Genomic DNA, 8,645 nt, shown 5'->3' with positions numbered 1-8,645 from the left:
AAACAGGCATCAGCTGCCTTTGGAGACTTCAGCGTAGAGTCTTTCAGAACAGAAGTCTTCATCACTTCACAAAGGTCGCTGTATACCAAGCGGTCTGTGTCACCACCCTCCTTCATAGCTGTGAAGATTGGGTAACCTACAGCTGCCACATCAAGTCCTTGCAGCGCTTCCTCATAAGCTGGTTTCAGCACATCCTGGGAATTACCTGGCGTGAGCGGGTGCCTCACACTGAAATACTTGGAAAGCCCAACTGCAGAAGTATTGAGGCCATGATCACCCAGTGTCAGCTGCAGTGGCTGGGGCAAGTGATAAGGATGCCCCCATGTCGGCTACCCCGCAGAGTGTTATATGGCCAGCTACATCATGGTCGACGCTCAGCTGGAGGGCTGAAGAAGTGCTATAGGATCAGATGAAGAATGCTTTAAGGAAGTGCAAGATCAGACCTGAGGACCTGGAGGATGTTGCTGCTGACCGTAACACTTGGCAACAGCTGTGTAGGGATGGGGCTCGTATTCTGGAGATGGATAGACCAACCAGAAGACAGCAGAAGAGAGCCAGGAGAAATGCAGCCATGATTGCCACCACTACCACATATACATGTCCCACCTGCAATGGAGCTTGTGGGTCCAGGATAGGACTGTATAGTCATCAAAGATCTCACCGTTAAAGGAGTGGACGTCGTCATCAGATTCCGATGGACAATCGAAGAAGAAGTGTGTGTGTGTGAGAGAGAGTTTGTTCGATCTATGGTTTCCTCTGGCACTCTGCATATCAGTTCAGCTCTTGAAGTGGATGATAAGTATTATTGTGTTTTCTACTCTACTACTTCATTAATCAGTTGTTTTTCCATTTGTATTGTATGATTTATCTAACTCTAATAAAGTGATTTCTTGTCATTTTTAAAGAGTACAGTGACTTCTTTATCCTCGTCCTGCTAAATCAGAAAAGAACACAGAACGAGTTTTAAAATATTTTCATTACACATAATGACCAGAACTGCATACAATACTCCAAGTCATCTGTCATATGCAAATGTACTAAATATGCAAACTATATTGTCGTCAATATTATTAATTTGACAAACAGCAGGAAAGGTAGAACCAGCTTTGCCCTTCATTCTGGACAGGACCATGATGGTCCTAACCTCTTCCTATCTCAATTATAAAAGGCTCTCTGTCCCAGACATCCCTTTATCTGTTAATAGTCTCTTCCAATCAATCTTCGCAATTCCTGTCTAATGCCATCAAAATTAGCCATGTCCAGTTGAGGGCTTTAACCTATGAACTAGTCCTATCTGTTTCCACAACTATTTTAACACTACCGGAACACTGGAGCCAAAGGTCTTCCAACTGACACATCAGCCACTTGCCCAGGCTTGTTTCCTCAGAAGAGGTTGAGTGTAGCCCTACTCCATCTAAATATTGTTTCAGAAAACTTTCTTGGACACACTTAACACTTTTAATGCCTGGTATTGAAAGTTTTCTGAAATGAAACTATGTTGCCTTGAGCCCACATTATCAAAGTAAGTTAAATGAGATCGATGTCAGGTTTTGGATGATCCGTTATGTAGTTGATAAAGTGGGGCTGTAGAAAGTGTGGACATGTGGCTCAAGATAGTGATCAGGGATTTAGGCCACAAATCATGAGGGTGAGGTGATTCATCAGGTATCTGGGGTGCTTGGGTTTGTTTGGACCTTGGGGTTAGTTTGAAGATAGTGGAAGTGATGAGAATCTGATGCAATTGGGAGCTGGGAAGGTGATTTGTGGGACAACTGGAAGTCATGAAGTGAGAGATTTGGTTCCACATGAGGTCAGAATACAAAGATTAATGGAAAAACTTACATTATCTGTGAGTCCCTTTTTATATGGCCTGAAAAAATACTTGGTAAATGTTCATTCCCAGAACAATGTGATTCAGTGTTCCTGCTCAATGCCCAATGAAGAAAATTTCATGTGAAGTGTCATAATCAAAGTTTGCTGATCATGTTTCTGATGCAATGTTGAAACACAGCTGGCAAAAGCAATTAAAAAAAGTAGTTGCCACACAGACAAAATGTTGGAGGAGCTCAGCAGGTCAAGTAGCATTTATGGAATTAATAAACAGTCACCGTTTTGGGACAAGACTCTTCTTCAGGACTGTTTTTCCACAGATGCTGCCTGACCTGCTGAGTTCCTCCAGCATTTTGTTTGTGTTGCTCTGGATTTCCAACATCTGCAGAAACTCGTGTTTATAATTGTAGCTGTCATTCGTAACTTCCTTGTCTATATTAAATCCCACTCCACTGAAGGATACAGTTTGAGAAGAAAATATATCCATGTCCATGACCTTACTTAATGATAAATCACATTTTAACTGGTTATCTAAAATATTCTCTGTCCTACTTCAGCATTTAGTTTTCTGCTAATCACAAACAGTGAATGGATTCAAAATGAAGACTGACTGAGGAAAAACCAAGAAGGGAACAAAGACATGGCAGACCAATTGAATAACTACATTGGTTCTGTCTTCACTAAGGAGGACATAAATAATCTTCCGGAAATAGTAAGGGACCAAGGGTCTAGTGAGATGGAGGAACTGAGGGAAATACATGTTAGTAGGGAAGTGGTGTTAGGTAAATTGAAGGGATTAAAGGCAGATAAATCCCCAGGGCCAGATGGTCTGCATCCCAGAGTGCTTAAGGAAGTAGCCCAAGAAATAGTGGATGCATTAGTGATAATTTTTCAAAACTCCTTAGATTCTGGATTAGTTCCTGAGGATTGGAGGGTGGCTAATGTAACCCCACTTTTTAAAAAAGGAGGGAGAGAGAAACCAGGGAATTATAGACTGGTTAGTGAGGATAATACTAGAGTCGGTTATCAAAGATGTGATAACAGCACATTTGGAAAGAGGTGAAATCATCGGATAAAGTCAGCATGGATTTGTGAAAGGAAAATCATCTCTGATGAATCTTATAGAATTTTTTGAAGATGTAACAAGTAGAGTGGATAGGGGAGAGGCAGTAGATGTGGTATATTTAGATTTTCAAAAGGCTTTTGACAAGGTCCCACACAGGAGATTAGTGTGCAAACTTAAAGTGCACGGTATTGGGGGTATGGTATTGATGTGGATAGAGAATTGGTTGGCAGACAGGAAGCAAAGAGTGGGAGTAAACGGGACCTTTTCAGAATGGCAGGCAGTGACTAGTGGGGTACTGCAAGGCTCAGTGCTGGGACCCCAGTTGTTTACAATATATATTAATGATTTAGATGAGGGAATTAAATGCAGCATCTCCAAGTTTGCGGATGACACGAAGCTGGGCAGTGGTGTTAGCTGTGAGGAGGATGCTAAGAGGATGCAGGGTGACTTGGATAGGTTAGGTGAGTGGGCAAATTCATGGCAGATGCAATTTAATGTGGATAAATGTGAGGTTATCCACTTTGGTTGCAAGAACAGGAAAACAGATTATTATCTGAATGGTGGCCGATTAGGAAAAGGGGAGATGCAACGAGACCTGGGTGTCATTGTACAGCAGTCATTGAAAGTGGGCATGCAGGTACAGCAGATGGTGAAAAAGGCAAATGGTATGTTGGTATTCGTAGCAAAAGGATTTGAGTACAGGAGCAGGGAGGTTCTACTGCAGTTGTACAAGGCCTTGGTGAGACTGCACCTAGAGTATTGTGTGCAGTTTTGGTCTCCTAATCTGAGGAAAGAGATTCTTGCCATAGAGGGAATACAGAGAAGGTTCACCAGATTCATTCCTGGGATGGCAGGACTTTCATATGAAGAAAGACTGGATCGACTAGGCTTATACTCACTGGAATTTAGAAGATTGAGGGTGGATCTTACTGAAACGTATGAAATTCTAAAGGGATTGGACAGGCTAGATGCAGGAAGATTGTTTCCGATGTTGGGTAAGTCCAGAACGAGGGCTCACAGTTTAAGGATAAAGGGGAAGCCTTTTAGGACCGAGATGAGGAAAAACTTCTTCACACAGAGAGTGGTGAATCTGTGGAACTCTCTGCCACAGGAAACAGTTAAGGCCGGTTCATTGGCTATACTTAAGAGTAAGTTAGATATGGCCCTTGTGGCTAAAGGGATCAGGGGGTATGGAGAGAAAGCAGGTACAGGGTTCTGAGTTGGATGATCAGCTATGATCATACTGAACGGCGGTGCAGGCTCAAAGGGCTGAATGGCCTACTCCTGCACCTAGTTTCTATGTTTCTAAGTGTGCTACAGTGTCAGACTGAAATAACTTGTATATTGAAGCAGCAATATCTGGCATGGAGCCTCTGCTCAGGCCCCTCCTCTGCTCTATCCAAACGAATGATCCAAAGGCCATCAATGAGGCCTCAGTAACATATAAGAAACCATATAATGATCATAGTCAGATATTCATGTTGATTTGCCTTTCCACATTCTTTATTATCCAATAGGGTGTGAATATTGTTGGCAAGACCAACATTTATTTCTTTCCTGTTTGCTCTTGAGAAACTGTTGAACCATTTTCTTGACCCATTGAGATCCATCCATCAAGGTACTTCCACTGTCTTCTTAGTTTTTAGATATAATGTCTGATAGAGCTATATTTTTTCAAATCAGGATAGAGTGTGACAAGGAATGGAACCAGCAACTAGTTGAGCTTCAATTCCCTCCAATGCATTTGTCTTCTGTAGGTATTGTTAAAAAAAAGACTTAGTGATTAGCTAGATTATATTTTGTAGCTGTTACACACTAGTGACAAAGGAAATTAATGTGACAATGAAATGAAGTGCTTATCCTGGGTGGAATCGTACTTGGACTTAAACTCTCCCAGGTAAGCAGAAATGGAGAATTTTCCATTCACCGTGGGCATCCTTTGTTGATCTTGGAAGGTTTTGGGATCAGAAATGAGCTATTTGCCATGCAATAATAATCTGACCTAAAGCTTCAGTGCTGACAGCTGCTGTCAATCAGCGTTGCTGGGTGGTGCCCAGTGTATCCGGGAGAGGAGTGTGCACAATGGATGCAGATAGGCCAGGGGTCCGTCTGGTTGAGTTTCTCGGGTTATTTATGAGAGGCGCAGCTGCCGATGTTGTTCCGTTGTTGCGTGTCAGCTGGTGCGGTGTCCCAAAAAAAAAGCTTCAGTGCTTATATACTTAAGTCAAGGTGATCCACAGGATATTTAAACTGGATATGAGGTGAAAGTGATATCAAAGGGAAATGATCAGACTCTTGTTGAAACACCTACATGCTACTTATCATTCTAAACCCATATGTTATCCAGACATTATGACATCTCATGTCTGATTGTTTCATCACCTGAGAACTTGCAAAAGGACCCTACCTTTTGCAATAAACAGTGAACCTGTGATTGAGGGAAGGTGACAACCAGCAGAAAATGGTTGTGGTTAAAACCCTTCCCCCACAGAAACCCTATCATGATTTCCAATAAACAACACACACAAAATGCTGGTGGAACGCCAGGCAGCATCCATAGGAAGAAGCACAGTTGACGTTTGGGGTTGAGACCCTTCTGTCCTGGCCTGCTGTTTTCCACCAGCATTTTGTGTGTGTTGCTTGAATTTCCAGCATCTGCAGATTTCCTTGTGTTTGTAATTTCTAATAACTATGTTTAGAATAACAGAGCCACAGAGTATGGAAACAGGTCTTTAACCTAACTTCCTTTGGGCCAATTATGTCATCAGCCAGTGGAAAAACTTTTCCTTGATTCCAATTAACATTATATTTAATTGGGTTTCCTTAGATCAACAATAGGCTAAATGTCACACTTGGTTCATCTTCCCCCTGGTGTTCAGCTCTTTGGATCAAGACTAGACCTAGGTTACAGTGAGGTCTGAAGCCCAATGGCCCTGATGGACCTCATACTGAACATCGCAAACATGCAATGATCAAGAATGGTCCACACCTTTTGTCGTTTTGCTGATGATCAAGGAGGGTTCTACTTTAATAGGCAGGACATAATTGAGCAATTCCACTGTCAGTGAGACCCCTGATGTAGCAGCCATTTTGGAACAGCTCAGCTGACACAGGACCTCAATATGTTGTCTAGTCGGATTACTATTGCTATATTCAATTTGTTCAGCCACTCCAATACTGTGGATTGAATCAAACTAGTTGTATTGATGGGAACCATGAGGGAAGTCTGGGAGGGATCTGTCTGAAGATGACTCAATGGTGATAATACAGGGCCACTGCTGTTGAAGAGTCAGAGAAATACAGTACAGAAATAGGTCCTTGGACCACCCACTTGGCATCAAACAACCAGTTACATTAATCTTCCACTAATCCAATATTTTAAAAATTCTCCATGCAATTTCATTAACATCTCCAGGAAAGAGTCATGGTAATAGAGTTACATACAGCAGAGAAACAGGCCCTCTGGGACCTCTCATCTACATCAACCATACACCTAACTGAGTTGTCCCAATTACCTGTGTTTGCTCCACGTCTCTTAAACTTTCATAGCTATGCCTTTTAAATACAGCTTTTACTGTCTACACACACACTTACGTGTGGTGAAAAATGTTGCTCCTCAGTTCCTCTTGAAATTCTTCCCCCTATCTTTACATTTACTCACTTTACACCTATGATTGTGTGGCTAAGTGCAGCTCCAATGCCATATTCAAGTCTACTGATGTTAAAGGCTGAATCAAAGGTGGTGATCAATTAGTATATAGAAGGGAGATTGAAAATCTTGCTGAGTGGTGCCATAATGACAACCTGTCACTCAATGTCATCAAGAGTAAGGAACTGATACAGACTTCAAGAGAAGGAAACAGAAGGTCCATGAACTGGTTCTCATTAAAGGATCAGAGGTGGAGAGGGATAGCAACTTTAAATTCCTGTGTTGTTATTTGAAAGGACCTGTCCTGCACTCAGCAAGTAAGTGCAATTATGAAGAAAGCACAGTGTAGCATCTTTACTTCCTTAGGAGTTTGCCGAGATTTGGCATCATATCTAAAACTTTGACAAACTACTATAGATGAGTAGTGGAGAGTATATTGACTGACTGCATCACAGCCTGGTATGGAAACATCAATGCCTTTGAATGGAAAATCCTTCAAAAGGTAGCAGATTAGGCCAAGTCCACCATGGTAAAGTCCTCCCAACCACAATGCTTATCTACATGGAGTGTTGCTGCAGGAAAGCAGCATCCATCATCAGGGACTCCCACCACCCAGGACATGCTCTGTTCTTGCTGCTTCCGTCAAAAAGAAAGTACAAGAGATTTGGAACTTGCACCATCACATTCAGGAACAGTTATTACCCCTCAACAATCAGGCTCTTCAACCAAAGTGGATTACTTCACTTGTCCCATCATTCAAATATACCACAACCAAAGGGCTCACTTTCAAGGACTCTTCATTTCATATTCTTGTTATTTATTGCCTATTTATTTATAATATTATTTCTTCTATTTGCATTTGCACAGTTTATTGTTTTCTGCACTCTGGTTGAGCAGTCTTTCAATTATTTGTTGAGTATGCCCACAAGAAATTGAATCTTGGATTTGTACATGGTGACATATATGTACTTCAATAATTAAAAAAAAGTACTTTGAACTTCAAAATCGATTCCCTGTAGTTTTGGAGTATCCTATCCCAGAAAAAAGACTGTGACCTTCCACCCTACCTTTGCCCTCAAGATGTCCAGTCTCTCCATATTACTCAAGTCCTGGTAATCTTTTCTGCACATTTTTAGCTGAATGATATTATTCTCATAGCTTAGTAACCAGATTCTACCCTTATGTCCATATTAGGAGTAATATATAGCAGGTGATTCACCTACAAACCTGCACGTCTTTGCGATGTGGGAGGAATCAAAAGGCAGATTATTGTTTAATTGGAGAAAAAGTGCAAAAAAGCTTTAGTTCAGAGGGACCTAAGCACAAGAAAGATGAAGTTGAAGGATCTTGGCTTGAAATGTTGACTGTTTAATCCCCTCCATAAAGGTGCCTGACCTGCTGAGTTCCTCCAGTATTTTGTGTGTTGTTTCTGAGGGATCCAGGTGTTCCATAGCATGAAATGTTTGCAGGTGGGTTGCTAAGGAGACAAACAGCATATTGACCTTCATTGTAAAGCATTTTGAAGTTTAAGAATAAAAAGGTTTTGTTAGTTGCTTTGTTGGTGTGGCCGCATCTGGACCATGGTGCAATTTTGGTCTCCTTATGTAAGACAGGATATATAAGCCTTACAGGTAATTAAAGGAAATTCACCAAGTTAATTCTGAGTTCAAAGATTCATTCATTATCCAAGTATACAACCCTGAATCTCCTCTTCTCCAGATAGCCATGAAACCAAACAAGAAAAGGTTGCCTTATCAAGTGAAGCTACGCAGTTCAATTCTTATCTCCTGCAAGTCTAGAGGAATGACTGGTGACCTTATTCAAACATATAAGGCCATAAAAGAGTAGATGTTGAGATTGTTTTGCTAGTTGGAGAGTCACAAACAAGGGGACACAGCTATAGATAAGTCATTTAAAACTGAAGTCTATAAAACTTTCTTCTCTTAGTGGGTAGTGAGTCTCTGAAATTCTCTCCCGAGGCTGGTAGAAGACATCCTATTAGATATATTTAAGGTGGAGATCGATAAATATTTGAAAGATTGAGGAATTGGGGGTAATGGGGAATTTACACAAGAAGTGTAGATCAGTCATGATCGGAAC

The sequence above is a fragment of the Hypanus sabinus genome, chromosome 6 (genome assembly GCF_030144855.1).
Source record: "Hypanus sabinus isolate sHypSab1 chromosome 6, sHypSab1.hap1, whole genome shotgun sequence".
NCBI classification, from domain to species: Eukaryota; Metazoa; Chordata; class Chondrichthyes; order Myliobatiformes; family Dasyatidae; genus Hypanus; species Hypanus sabinus.
This window is presented reverse-complemented; position numbering follows the sequence as displayed.